This window comes from Bactrocera tryoni, chromosome 1 (assembly GCF_016617805.1).
Source record: "Bactrocera tryoni isolate S06 chromosome 1, CSIRO_BtryS06_freeze2, whole genome shotgun sequence".
NCBI classification, from domain to species: Eukaryota; Metazoa; Arthropoda; class Insecta; order Diptera; family Tephritidae; genus Bactrocera; species Bactrocera tryoni.
In genome coordinates, this window is record NC_052499.1 from 64,189,294 (window position 1) to 64,205,286 (window position 15,993).

Below are 15,993 nucleotides of genomic sequence, written 5' to 3' on the forward strand. Positions count from 1 at the left end.
TACTCGAGATTTTGGAGGATGTTAAGAACATTAAAATGAACTGAAAAACAAAAAGAAGAAAAAAACCGTTAACTGCAGCAGTACTGAAACTATAATATTCTACAGCGCCAGGTGCATTTCTTCTTCTTTACCTGCGTAGAAACCGCCTCGCGGTTATAGCCGAGTTTACAATAACGCGCCAGTCGTTCTATCACATTTAGTCGTATATCTCGTACAGCGCTTCTCAAAACCTTTACTTACTGCGCGGTTGTTGAGGACTGTTTTACACTCTTATTGAAGATTCTTTATTTAGTTCTGCAGCTCGAGTTATTTTCTCCAGCAGCAGATTGAAGAAGTCGCACAGAAGATAGTCGCGTTGTCTGAAACCTCGTTTGATATCGAACGGCTCGGAGAGGGCCTTGCCGATCCTGATGGAGCTTCTGGTATTGCTCAACGTCAGTTTACACAGACGTATTAGTTTTGTGATGATCCCGAATTCAGACATGGCGGCAAAAACGCAACTCTTTTCACCTATCTTTTCCCAGTTTTGGCGCATGATGAATTTTTGGTTGGTTGTTGATTTTCCAGGCCTAAACCCACACTGATAAAGTCCAATAAGTTTGTTCACGGCTTTAATTTTTTCACACAGTACGCTCAATAAAACCTTAAATGCGATGTTGAGAAGGTCTTACGGTTGTTGGCATAGATTGCGGAGTCGGTGGATTGGACAGAACACACTTAAATTCCAATCGTCGGACATGCTTTCATTCGACCATATTTAACAAATAAGCTGATGCATGCTCCTTATCTTCGCCGTGAATTTCAATATCTCGGGCAGCAGTCCCCATCGCTTTATTGTTATATGACGGGTAATTGCTATTCGAACTTCTTCATGGTCTGGCAATAGAACGTTTACTCCATCGTCATCGATTGGGGAATTTGGTTCACTCTCTCCTGGTGTTATGCGTTCAGTATCATTCAGCAGGCTAGAGAAAGTAAGTAGGGAACATAATTTCGGTATGCTCTTGGCATCAGTCCCTAGTCTAGGGTCCTACAAGAACTGATTAACCAGTCCTCTAGTAAGTTTATTGTACATATATCCTAACGAACTAAAGCTACAACTACCAAATTTGACTGCCGCAAATATTATAAGAACTCTAACTGACAGTGTGAAAATGGATGAAGTCGGAGAATAATCCCGCCGGTACTGTTAAGAACTAATAAAAGGGCGATTAATCAATAAACAAATTCGGCAGAGACAATTTGTTTTACACAAGAGATGATACGACAGACTTTAATTGGAGCCTGTGACATAATTGAAAGATTGACCGCCCACTTTCTGGTGAAATCTCATATCTCGGTACCTGAAAGACCGATATCGACTAAATTTATCTCGTGACCTTTCTTTCATATTCCGATTGCACATTGCGAAAATGGGCGAAATCGGACTACAAACAGGCCTACTTCCTATTCAACATGGTTTTTGACTTTCAGAGTTGCCATAATGGATCGATATTTCATCACCATCGCTATCCGATGCAAAAACGACTTCTTTTGTAAGGTCTTTCTACGCCTTCTGGTTTTCATTCAAATGGCACCCAATTTTCTTGCCCTTCGGATGTATCCGGCTGCTCTTGAACGTTTTGCAGTGGCAGTTAGAGAGATTCAGTGAGCTCTTCTTTTATTTCAGGATAGTCAATTTTGACGATATAGGTGCCTCAGAGATTCTTATATTTTATAACGTGGAGAGAGCTTTCCACGACATATGGATATCTTCCATACAAACTAAACCATAAAATTCAGAAAGTTCCAAATAAAATTGATTGGCTAATAAATTAATACAGTCAATGGAAAATTAGTAAAAATTCTTCAGTATACCCATCATTACTTATACCAGCCATGGTGTGTTATTTAATCTCGATTGATTCATTCGTTTTTAATTTCAAATGAAGACGCCATATCTTCCTTGACTGCTTTCCCAATGAGTGAATATTTTTTCCATAAATTATTAAGTTGGTTGGAAAACGATATTTACCAGCTCTATAATGGTCTTAAAAAGATAAGTTAAGTTTAATGAATTCTTCTCTATACCAAATTATTAGCTAATATTTCGTTCTTAAAGTTCACCCTTCAACATTATTCTAACTGTTCTTGAGACCACAAAAGTTGGCGTTTCATAAAATATAATGTATTCTAGAAAACTTTTAGTATCAGATGTGTTTATCTTTATTTCAATCTCATCAGTCCTCATAGTCTATTTTTCTCTAAGAAACGTCATCCAACTTTATTCTCAATTTTTTAAAGTGACCCTTCGTAGCTCGTATTTTGCCGGTTTGGATATTCGCTTATAAGTCAAGAAATATAACATATTTTGTTTGTAAAATATATTTCCTTCCACAGATTGTTATTTTTTAAACCTCGACATAGGAATACATATGTACTATATGTATATCTCATTGTATAGAAACTAGTAATTCAGACAAATAGGCTTTGGTTTATAAACAAGGCCAGAACTATGCACTAAGAAGCCCAATCGCGTATAGCGCATTGGTGTTTCGACTAAAAATCTAAAAAAACCGAAAATTATTCAAAGCCCGAGTCTCAATAGTCAATGCCTGTAATCTACATATGTACATATGTATAGTATATAAAACGTCTCTAGATGTATTTTTCTATATTACAACAATACAATTTCGTTTTTTATGGCCCGAAATTAATTCACAACTGCATATACATACATAGCTTTGGATTAAAGATAAAACTTATGATTTTTACACAGTAGTTGCAGTACTGCTAAAGCTTTAAGTTACAAAATAAAACTGAGGTTATTGAATTTGACGAGAGGGTCGTCTGCTGTTGGAATATTTAATAATTTCATTTGTCCAAAATGTCTCACTACATATTCTGGAATGATTTGATCGACGAACAGTTATGTAAAAATCAGCCATCCAAAACTCCCAACTCGCTCTAAAACTTTACAAATAAAGTCTTGTCAATGATCCCTACTGAATTAGAAAGTCAGCTGCGGCGAAAAGCGTCCAGCTTCACTTTGCAACACCGTGAGTTACGAGACAACGCAAACATGTCACTTCCGCGGAGGTACGAAGAAAAACGATGACTGCTAAACAATTTGCAACAATTCAATCAAAAATTTGAATGCGCTCGCAATGGCAACTGATCACCGCCAATGTCAGATAATTCACTCACTCGTAATACCAGCTGTCAGCTTTGGTGGAGGGCTCAGCAAACCACAATCGACAGATGGCTCTAGCTGTAAGCGCGCCGTGATGAAGATGAAGCACTTTGCATGCCACAATAGAAAACCGCAAATATGCTGCATTGAGATAAGAGTGACAGAACGTATGCACATTGAACAATATGCCAAAGCCATAAAGATGCCACAACGTGACTGCGGTGGAATATATTCAACAACATACTTTATGAAATAGTTGTAGTTGGATTTTTACAAACATGCGCATAGGTATGTATGTACGTGTGGCTTTGAAGCTGCAACATTGTAAGTGCCTGCTGTGTGCTTAAGCCAAATCCAGCGCAAGACATCTCGAAGACATCGCTACATTTATCCAAAAGTAGTTTAGCAATTTCTAAAGCTGCTGCTGCTGTGGCATCTAAGTTACAATATACCTGGACGCGCCCTAATCCACCCAGTGCTTTACTGCCGGGCTTGTTGTTGTACTGCATAACGCTTCGTGTTTTTGTTTTGGTTTTGCCTTCCGCCTTTACGTTTGCTGTCCAATGCCGCTGTCGCCTTTGCCTTTGGCTTAGCGCAGCTGTCAAATGTTTGTGCAAATTCTATGGGAATCAATGTGAGCTCTTTATTTATGTTTGGGGATAAGCGCAAATATAAATACGAGCATTTGCAGCTGCAAGCGAGCTTCGACAACAACAACAACAACAAGCAACAAGAGCGAGAACAATAGCGCACAATAAAGGCGGCAGCGCAAGCAATAGCTGGAGCAGCGATAGTTGTAATAACAACATAAAGACAAGAACAACAGCAACAGCAACAACAACCAAATAATGAAAACAACAACAACAAAGTCAATAATAAAAGTAGAAAAAATAGTTAAAGCCGCAGCAACAAAAACAAAAACATAGCAGCAACAAAGCGACAACAAAAACATAACAACAACAACAACAATAACAACAAAATAAATACAAAAACAACAAAACCCAATAATAAAAGTAGCAAAGAAATAGACGAAGGCGCAACAACAACAACAAAATAACAACAAAAACATAACAACAACAACAATTTCCAATAAATACTACCCATAATGCCATCTTAGAAACCGCATAGAGACATGCCTTGTCTGCCAGCCCGCCAACTGCAGCGCCCGCCAGCCGTCTGGTCGCGTCCAACAAAAGCACTTTCAGTGAATCGTGTCTTAAGACATGGATCTTGGCTGGCCAGCCGTGTGTGTGGTTTCGAAAATGCAAGTGAAACCCCATAAAAGTAAGCTGCACACACACACGCGCAAGCATGAAGCAAGCAACAATTAGATATATCATACATACTTATGTACATATACACGCACACATGTGAGGAAGCAATACTCAGCGCCTAAATAGCGCATATACACACAAACAAACATACGCGCTCGTAGATCCAGACAGACAGTTGGCATTTAAAGCTGCGACGCAAAGCCGCTCAGTACGGAGCTAAGAATGTAGGCGATGCGACCAGACAATCGGACTGCCACACTCTCATACATATATTTATATAAATACTTATATTCTTCTAAATAAATGTGTGTAAAAATGTACGTATAATCGGACAAGCTGGAGTCAGCCAATGCCAGATAGCATCAAATGTTGTCTAACGCCATTCAACACGCTTCAAATGCGCTCGCCAACAGCCAAGTCGTCGTGAGTCGCATGAGATTGCGCTTAGCTGCCCCCGGCTCACTCCAACTTTACCTTCTTCACACATAACTTCATACATATATTCCTATAGATATACATATGTAGGTACTTCTCTCCCACTTTTGGCCACTTGCAATGGCGCGCATATTTTTCTTCACGCTCGTGCGGCTGCACTTTTCCTATTCAATCTTCGTGTGTCAATATTAAATGAATATGTAGATTTGCGATAGACAGCCACGAGGCGTAGCAGAATGTCTGCGATCTCCGCCGTCGCCTATTTGGGCTGCCACGTTGCGGTTTGTGTGTGTCTAGGCAGCCGTTTGTTTTCCGTTCGGCGTCTGCCGGTGGTTTATGGCTGAGCGGCAATGGCTCTTTATTAATGCTCGACCAAGGTTGCTTATTCTTTGTGGGAGATTTGTGAGTGAGTGCACTTTAGCTTATCAGATTTACGGTTGCTTATTTAGATTGCGGCGGGGGAACTGGACTAGCGCATATTTGCTAAATTCTGGAATTTAATAGTGTATATCAAATTGATAGAAATTTGACTGCCTGCATGGCAGACTATTACGTTTGGACTGAGAACCAAAGATTTTTTGTGTTTCAGTTTTCGTCTTTATAGCAGAAGAAGTGTTAAAAATGTTGTTGTTGTTTAAATGTTTTTACTTTTAACAGGTCAAAAGTTTCCGGCCCACCATTGTAAAACACATTTTTTTGGCAAAATTCGTTTTTTTTTATACAACATAGTATTCTTCAAGGGTCATATACTGATTTTAGCGACCCTCCAACTATTCAATACCATTTTCGTAGTAACATTTGTCTTTTGTTTCAAAATAGGCCTCAGTTTCGGCGTTCACCTCTTCACTCGACGACAATTTTTGCCCAGCGAGCCTTCTTATGAGATCGGTGAACAGAAAATAGTCGCCGGAGGCCAGATCTGGGTTTCACGGTGGATGAGGAAGCAATTTGAATCTCAAATCATGGATTTGTGTCATCGTTTTTACTGACTTGTGACACTGTGTATTGTCTTGGGAAAACCGCACTTTCTTTTTCTATAAACGTCTCAAAGGTTCCATACTTTGATTCCAATTTTCGATTACTCGTTTGAGCATTGCGACTGGTAACTGGCGAATGACACGCGTAATGTTTTGCTCCAAGGTCTGAGTTGAAGCTGGATTTCCCGCATAGATCTCAGACTTTACATATCCCCACAGAAAAGAAGTTTAACGGTGTGATATCACATGATCTTGGTGGCCTATCAACCGTCCCAAAACGTGAAATTATCTGCTCACCAAAGTGTTTTATCAATATATACATTGATTGTTGCGATGTGTAGGAAGTGGCGCAGTTTTGTTGAAACCAAATGTCGCCGAAATCACGTGCCTCAATTTCAAGTATCAAAAAGTTGGTTATCATGGCTATTCGATAAAGAATGTTGGGTCTTAAGATGGTAGATGGTGTACGCTCAGTAGGACGATTATGTTGACCATAAGTTGAGCGAAGCGCACGAAAAACATTCTTCACAGAACGTGAATTTAAGCCACGTAATAAAAATTAAATGATATACAAACGTTCTTCAGGCGAAAGTCTTTCGACGATGGAATGTCAAACAATACTGAACAAAAATAACAATGACAGCTTGACACGACGCACACGTGATCTGTCAAAAAGAGACATTTGGAAAAAATACGTCCACTTGCATCACCCTTTAGCCGGGGATTTTTCAATTGCCCTGGTATATGCTTATCCGCTGATTTGGAACTGCCGTCTCTAAACTTTGCCTAATCGAAGACAGAATATGGTTGATATTCATTATATTATTCTACAACATTTAATTTTTTGGTTTTGCAATTAAATCCAATCGGCCAATTCAAGTTTTAAAACTCAAAATCGTAATTTAGTGCTTGATGTCTTTAGCAAAAACTATTTTTGAATACCACATACTTATTTACTCACTTACATACATATGTATGTGTGTTTCCTGAAGCTTTTCGCACTAAAAATGCTTAATTTGGCTTACTTTTGCTCCATAAAATTGTGCTTTGTATTCATGTTACCCTCCTCTTTTCTCCAATAAAATAACTTCAAGCAACGAACTTAAGCTCATCAGCAATGAAAACTAAACCTTTGTCTTCCTCTTCTTACTAATAAAAGCCGCCTAATAGAACCAAATGCGCTTATGAATACGCAACTTTTGCTTCTTGCTTTCACTTTCAACGAAAGTTCTCAACAAAATTCGATAACCAACTTAAAGCAAACACAAAACCAAATTGTTGGACAGACAAATAGACGAGTTGGTGCACAGAAACAAATCACTGATTCAATTAATCCTTATATCCTTATAAGTAAATGCAATTTTGTGGTTCATTACCGCGACTGAATGAGTGAATTAGTGGCAAGCAGGCAGCTGTAAGGGTTCGACGAAGACTGCCAGTCATTCGGCACCTGAAGACCCGGCTGCACCCCATTTAGTTGGCTATTTAGGGTAATGTACTTAAGTCTGTACATCTTTATGTAGATGCGAAGCCTGAAACCACAAATGGCAAATGGCAAATAATTAATCAATTTCGCCGAACCTTCGTTTCGCCGCCTCCTCCCTTCCACCAATCTTGTCCATTTTTCGCCAACGTCCAACACGATAAATCACCCGAAATGAAGTTGGAAATATTAATGCTGGCTGTCCGCAATTACACGGCTGCAGACTGCCGCACTCAACGCGATTACAACAACAACCACAAAAAGTATGCCTTAACTCTTTGCAAAGCCTCAACGCTGCTCAAGAACTCAGCACAATTGTTGCAAATTAAGATTATAATGGCGATGATAGAAATGGAAATGAAGATGCTGATGAGCTGGAAGATTAAGCTGAAGCAGATATACAAGTAAATACCTTTGTGTGTTGTATGTCGTTTTCTATGCCGCAAAGTGTTGCTTGTGAAAATGGTGCTGTGGCCAAAGCTGTTGACCCAAAGTAGTTGGTTTGTTAGTTTGCTTTTGTTGTCGGCGCTTTTTGCTGCGGTGCCTATTGACCGCCTTTCTTCTCTTCACTACACTGTGCTTCGGCGAATTGTGTTTGTAGTTGCCACTCAGGCGTTGGATGTCTTAATTTAATTATGCGCAGAAAAGTATTAGATTAACCGACTTGTTGTGATGCAAAGGTAAAGCCGCAGTGACGCTTTAAGGCCGCAAGCGCCCTGTAGGAAAACTTTATGAAATTGGCGTTATCATATCTTATATGTCAATGACATTGTACATATGTATATCTCGTACAGTTCAGCGTTTTTTCGACTGCGGTATTCACCGTTGCCAATGTGCGAAAGACCAGAAATCTTCCGTAGAATCTTTCTCTTGAAAACTCGTGGCAACGACTTATCCGATGTTGTCCTTGTCCGTGCCTCTGTACCATATAGTCGAACGGGAATAATGAGTGACTTATAGCATTTGGTCTTTGTTCGTCGAGAGAGGACTTTACTTTTTAATTGCTTACTCAGTCCAAGTAGTTGGATTTCGAAACTGACATTCTTGTTGGTGTTAATGATGGTTCAAAGATAGACGAAATTATCTACGACTTCGAAGTAAGCACTGTCAACAATGACGTGGGAGCCAAGACGCGAGTGCGACGACTGTTTGTTTGATGATATTTACACAGTTCGCTCGATAGAACCTTATAAGTGATGTTGAAGTGGCTTATCCCAGGCTAGTTGACCTATATTTTGGAGTCTCTCTCTTTGTAAATTGGGCAAAGCACATTCCAATCATCGGGCATGCTTTTGTCCGACCATATTCTACATAAAAGTTGACGCGTGCTCTTTATCAGTTCTTCACCGGTGTATTTGAATAGCTCGGCCGGAAATCTATCGGACCCCGCCGCTTTGTTGTTCTTCAAATGGGTAATTTTTCTTTCTTTCTAATCTTAAATGCTGGCGAATATTTAAATAAAAACATGCGAACAATCTTTGTACGTTTTTTTAAGGGCAACACTGAAATAATACTTTTCGATTTGCACAAGCTCTGCTTGATTCTTATATAACTCTTTAATGTTAATTTTTCCTACAGGGTAGTCTCTTGTATATGTTTTTGCCAAAAAAAATATATTTGTGTCTTTCTTTAGAAGAAGAGAAATATGAAAGTCAGAAACAGCGCAGTAAATGCACGCTAACTGTACTTGTCCTGGTGTAAGCGTAAAGTACGGTTTCTAGTTAACTGGACGAAAACGAAACTTCTGGCAAACAATAAGAAGACAAAGAACGCTTAACTCTACACAACTAGATACAAACTTAAAGCAACGACCAACGAAATGCTCTTAAAGCTTAAGGTTAGTGCCCTTGGTAGGAATACTTTTAATAGAAAAACGCATGAAGGAAGCCTAGACCCAAATAGAAACATTCAAATAATAAAATCGAATAAAATGTGTAAAGTATGTATTTAAAATCAAAAAAAAATGTAAAAATTGGTTTTTATTTCCATAACTTTTTGTATGCTTTTTCCAACTGCAACCCAAATCCTCGACAAATTCCAAATACAAAGTAAAAATACCGAAAACCAAAAAGTGCTTGTGGCCACAATCAACTGCAGAAAAGCCGATATTTTATCACTAAATTTCGCTTAAAATAAAATTTTGTATCCAACTTTCACAATCGCCGTTCACCACAAAGTGAAATTGACTGTCATCAATTGCCGCAGGATGCAGGCGCCATTGTCTGTGTCATAATTCAGTGAAATTCTAAACTTTCGTCATTAAACGTTTTAGGTTTCGGCAAAATTCTTTTCACGCATTTTTTTATGGTGTTCGAAATTTAATTGCTTTTTGGTGGAAGCTGTGAGGTGGTGATTTTGATGGCTTTTGCTAAAACAATATACTTTGTATATTTATGAATTGAATTTGTTGGATTTTGGATGCTATGAAAAATATTGTAAAACTTTTATGGCTTCAGCTTTTTCACTATTCACTTCAATTTTTATTCAAAAAAAAAGATTGGAGACATGGCGATTGAAATACATATGTATGTACTAAAAAGTTATGAATACGTAGTATTAGTTCGTTGTGGGGTCTTTTCAATTGTGAAATAATTGCTTTTTAATTTTTTTAACGTTATTTGTGATCAAATTATGTTTTGCTGATTTACTATTGTAGTTTCTGGGGTATTAAGAAAAATGTTTTGGTCTTATGTTTGATGCATTTCTTCTTGTCCTTTCCATTGAAATATTTATATAGTATCGCACTTTAGTCTGTCTTAGCCTTATGTTCTAGGAGTTTATAATCTACTACGTTAAGCATATCGAAACTGATTAACTATGTCAATATCCTTCAAATACTATATAATTATTAATATGTAGGTTTGAGGAGTTTCTTAAATTACCGAATTTTCCAATAGAGATGATAACACTTCTAAGTGTCGTTTCGGACATTTTTAATATGTCGTGAGCTATCATTTTTTTTTTCATTTTGTCCAGGAATATTTGCAATTTCATGGATGGAAAGATATACGCAAGCACAAAGTTTATAAATTATTAAATTTTATTATCAATATAATCTTTCTCCAACTACTACAACTTTTTGCGCGCTTTTGCCATTTTATGGTAGTAATAATCGTTCATCTGTGCTCGATATTCGTCGAACTGTTGAAAATTTCGTGCGTACATTTACATTACATTATATTCAAGTGCCCAGTAAGACAAAGAACCTATCGAAGTAATGAAAATATTGCTGCCGTTCACGCAAGTGTTGCCGAAGACCGCAGTTTGTCGATTTCAAGAATTGGGACTGTCTCAAACCACAAACTGGCGGATTTTGGGACAGGATTTGGCCAGCCATCCTTACAAAATTGTGCTCACTCAAGGACTGAAGCTATTGGACCTCCGTAATAGACGTGAATTTGCCGATTTTGCTTTGGAACAACCTGAAAACGATAAACGAAATCATCTTCTACGATGAGGCTCACTTTCATTTGAGTAGTGCGATAAATAAGGATAACTGTCGTTTCTGGTGCGAAGAAAATCCACAAATTATTCATGGACAACCATTCTTCTTCTTTATTGACGTAGACACCGCTTACGCGGTTTAGCCGACTAAACAAGAGCGCGACAGTGGTTTTTTGTCTTCACAAGGTGGCGCCAGTTGGATATTCCAAGCGAAGCCAGGTCCTTCTCCTCTTGGTATTTGCAACCGAGTGGAGGTCTTCCTCTTCCTCTGCTTCCCACGGCGGGTACAGCGTCGAATACTTTCAGAGCTGGAGTGTTTTCGTCCATTCGGACAACATGACTTAGCCAGCGTAGCCGCTGTCTTTTAATTCGCTGAACTATGTCAATGTCGTCGTATATTTCATACAGCTCAACGTTCCATCGAATGCGATATTCGCCGTGGCCAACGCGCAAAGGACCATAAATCTTCCGCAAAACCTATTTTTCAAAAACCCGTAACACCTACTTATCAGATATTGTCATCGTCCATGCCTCTGCACCATATAGCAGGACGGGTATAATGAGTAACTCATAGAGTGTTTTTGCTTTCGTTCGTCGAGAGAGGGCTTTACTTCTCAATTGCCTACTTAGTCCGAAGTAGCATCTGTTGGCAAAAGTTATAAGAACAACCATCACATTCACCTAAATTGACAGTTTAGTGTGGCTTTCATACTTCTTTCAAAACAAAGCTTGTGACACCGTTACTGTCAAGTTTTGCTTTTGATACCACCGTTAGATGAAATGTATGCTTATTTGATTGTCGATTTCATCTAATGAGGGCTTACCTAGATTTCTTTGTCCTTGTCTCTTCAACAACCTCAATAGTTCTATTTAAGCTGATTTTCTTTAGTCGATTTCATACTTCTTAAAAACAACGAAATAACAGGTGGAAGCATGGTGAAAGTATTAGCCTAACCATTCGTTTAATTGTTGTGAGCTTGACTACTACATCCATCTCTTCGTAGAGCACATATAGTTCATGGTTGCGTCTTCTCAATATTAATCGCTATCACGTTCAGATTAACAGTGTGTATCACATTATTTTGACGAAGACGCATGAGAGAATCACCATGTCTAAAGCCTCGTCTGGTATCGAATGGCTTGGAGAGGTATCCTCGATTTTGACGGAGCTGATGATTCTGCCCAACCTTATTCTACATAACTGTGCGAAGTTTATAACATTATAGCTGTCATTAAAGATTAAAATTATTGAAGGCTATGAGCCTTAGTACAATTCTCAAACCCCTAACGTTTTATAAAATCAAATTGGTGCCTACAATTAGGCACAATCACGAATTTTAAGCGAAGTCACATACCCACCCAAAGTCTTCAAAGCAAGCAAAACAAAATCCTCCAAAACTTTAAAACTAAAATAGTTTCCAATTATCAAATTTGTAGATATTCCAACATGCTTAGCAGTTGAATGGAATGCTTAAAAGGTTTTGACAAATGATGAAATGTCATGTGGTAAGCTGCTACATTTGTTAGTGTCTCTTTAGCGCAAACAGAGACAAATTATTAAAAGTTGCAAAGCGGCGATGAACCCTCAGTTGTTGCGTGTTTCTAAAACAATGGAAAACAGAAAGTAAAAAGCAGGAACAAGGAGTAAAAATAAAAATAAAAGTTGACTAAGCAGACACCCTCAAGCTGTTCAAAGCTGCCCATTGCGTAACAAGCGTGCCACAAACGACCACACGCACGACCTGCTATACTACATATAAGTGTGTGTGTGGGTGGGTGTAAAGACATGCCTTTGCATATGGAAGTTGCCACACATGCAGCTCAGCTATTTGAGGCAATTTAGAAATTTTTGAACAAGCATGCGGACACACCCCCAGAAAAAATACCGCCGTCGTGAGTAATGACTTTGGTTACCCCTTTGTTGGTGGCAAGCACAAAACCACAAACATCTACATACACACATCTAAGCACACATAAGTGTTTAAGTGTGTGAGGGCATACCATTTTATGACGCATTTTTATTTTGCCGTCCTTTTCATTATACGAGTATGATTGCCACAGGCCCTCCGTGCCGTCTGGCATGCCATCGCCGCTTAATTTTTTGCATGTCGCCGAAAACTCCTCAGACGCACAACTATAAACATCCAACAACAACAACTGCTTCAATTGTTATTGTGTTGGCCTTGCGTGTTGCTGTTCGCTCGCTTCCGTTTGCTCCTAGAAAGTGTAGTTGTTGTTCACTTTTGTTGCTACTCACATTGCGTGTGTGCCGTCGGGCGCAAATTTTTCCGGCTGTCACAAAAGGCAATGTCAGCTATTTACTCAAATGGCACTTGCAATGTCCTGCGACCCTGCAACCCTCCGCCAGCAGGTTTCTATGGTTCTATGTGTGTTTGTTGGTTGCTCATACGCCGTGTTGTTTGCACAGCTGTCGCTGCTGCGGTGAAAAATATGTGCAAATAAAATAATAGTGGTGATATGTCTTGTGGAAATTTATTTTTTTAATGATTTTTTGGTCATTTCGTGTGTGTTTTTCCACAAATTTTAGTTTTAACTAAAAAACTAACATTTAAAAAAAGTAGTATTATTTAATGGATTGGATATTATGAAGAATTAACAAATTGGAAGAAAAAAATAGTTTTGGATCACTTATAATAAGATTTATTATTATTATAAAAAAATCAGAAGAAATTTGTATTAACGAAAGAGTATTCATTTTATTAAAAATTGATGTGTTTGACCAAGGAAAAAAGAAGCAAACTGGATGCTGTCTGCAAAGGCGTTGCTTTAAGAGTTGGTGATTAAAGCTGCCTACCGTAAGGCCTTTCACCATATTTGATCTATGTTATATGAATGCGAATTTCAGCTCGAGCTCCACTGTCAAATTCAACCTTATGTCCAAAGACTAAGATCTATCGAGAACTAGAATTAGAGCAGTTGGGAATATTTATGAGAGGTTAAATGCTAACTGCTGGGTAGATTATAAGAAAAGTTAATTTAAATATCTCATTTATATCTCATTGTCACATCATGCCTGCGGAGATAGGACAATTTAGAGCCCACAAAGAAGGTTCAGCTTTAACTCTTTATTTTGAGAGTATGTACAACGAAATCTTATATGTTTCTTTCAGACCTTATCAATTGTACAGGTGGGGTTGCCTACAGGTCCCATCTTTGTCTGCTTTAAAAAAATTTGTTTCGAGAAAAACTGGCGGAAGATTGGACTCACCACTTCACCATTCTACCAATAGATCAATATTTATATACATATTTAAAAGCTGATGTGTTCTTCATCCATTAATCCTTAAGTTATGGGGTTGTTTGGTTTTATAGCATCAATCTTCATTTTTTCTCTATTTTTATTAGGTTAAATGCCAACTGATAGCAAATATTTGCACACCTCCTCAAGGAACTCCATAAACCCTTAAGTTATGGGTGAGGCAGTGGAATTTACCACCATTACCATTACCATTAAAAATATATTGCATGGAAAAGGCCTCTGCAGAAAGAAATTATGAATCCGCCGCAGTGAGGTCAAACTCATAAGAGAAGAAGATGGCATTTTTGTAGTTTCATTCTCTAACTAAATAACAAGAATGTGTTTATAAGATAAGAAAACTGCCGAATTGGCAATGAAATATCGACAAAAATGTTTTTGAATGCCAACCATAAAATATGATATGACAAATTCGCTGAACCTCACAACTGCAGAGCAGGCCTTATGTGGAAGACGGGTGATCTCTAAGGCTGTACCGAAAACAAAAAAGTGTTTATCCGAAATGTTATAATACAATCCACAAACACGAAGTCTTCATACAATAACTTGATTTCAGTAGAGTGACAAAAAAACTCAAGAACTAATTCGCTTCTATATAGACTGACCGAAATGTCTAAATTAACTAAGCTCATTTATTACCTGATCAACTAAATACAAGGTTTTCCAATAAGAGTGATTAAATTTCTTAAAAACAAACTCCTTCCACCTCGACTTTTTTTGCAGGCACGAGTTCGATAAACCCAATTTTCGAGTATTTTTTCTACTAAATCTAAATTGCATGTTATGAATAGCACATTCGATATTGGCTTCTAAAGCCTGAAGAGAGTCTGGTTTATTGCTTAAATCACAATTTCTGGAAATAATCGATTCTTCTAACTTTTCTCGCCATAATTCTTTTTCAAGTTGTTCCAAGGCAAAGTCAGCAAATTCACAGTTATAGACGTTTCATCGACGTTTTATTCTGGGTGCTACAAACTTCATGCTGAACTTATAATATATCCTGTTCAATATATAAAAACAATCTTCTTACTCTTATACATACATACGAGTATAAGAGGTACAATCGAGCGTGTTATCAGAAGTGCACCGAAAACCATTTGAACCATTTGAACAAATGCTGCAGAGTGAATGGTGTCACTAATCTATAAGAGAGCTCTTAGAAAGGCGAAGAATAAGTTTCTACAATAAGCTTATATGGCTTTGTAGATTGCTAACTACAAAAATGAAGTAATTTTGAGAATTAGAATACCACGGCCAGCCAAGCTCTGCTAAAAAATGCAGATTTCAAAGGTTCTAATACTGAAACTGCGAATGCAGAAGATTGTAACTTTGTAAGAACTCTATTACTTAGGTATAGAAAATATTAATAGAAAATGTCAAGACTGCAAACTCATATAAGGCGCCTCAGTAGCGATCGCATTAGGCGCTTTATATGTGACCTGGTCTACGAAAGGGAAAAGGGAGCTAACGTGCGAAAACTTTTTTTCTGGGAAACAGCTGTTAAAAATCTCATCTTCCATCCGAATCAACTAAAAAGTGAAAATTGATTTTTTGACACCTAAACCCCCTTTCCGTAGACCAGGTCACATATAGCTACCATTGTGTTGACTGAAGAGGAATTGAAAACTAAAAGATCTAAAAATTGTGTTATGGAGTTCGCGCTGGACTATTTTAAAGTAAATTTAGTAGAGCCAGTGTCATTCTCCACAATTACAGCACTTTGGAAGCCACTTTAAATATAATTTTTCTCTTAAAAATTAAATTTTAATTACTCAAACATAGACCAGGGCACATCATTTTTGAAGGCAAAAAAAATTAACTAATATGAAACTCATTGGAAACGAAAGATAAATTAACAAAAATTAAAGGAAAAATAATTTACGGGCGAGCTGAGATCGGAAAGAGGAAAAGGTGTGGGGTACTTGAATTTT

At 37.9% G+C, this 15,993-nt stretch overlaps 1 protein-coding gene across 2 annotated transcripts in view; it reads left to right on the forward strand.

The window, feature by feature from the left end:
• Positions 1-15,993, forward strand: part of LOC120774568 (hornerin) — a 269,714-nt gene that overhangs the window by 137,562 nt on the left and 116,159 nt on the right. The gene's annotated exons all lie outside the window — the stretch shown is intronic.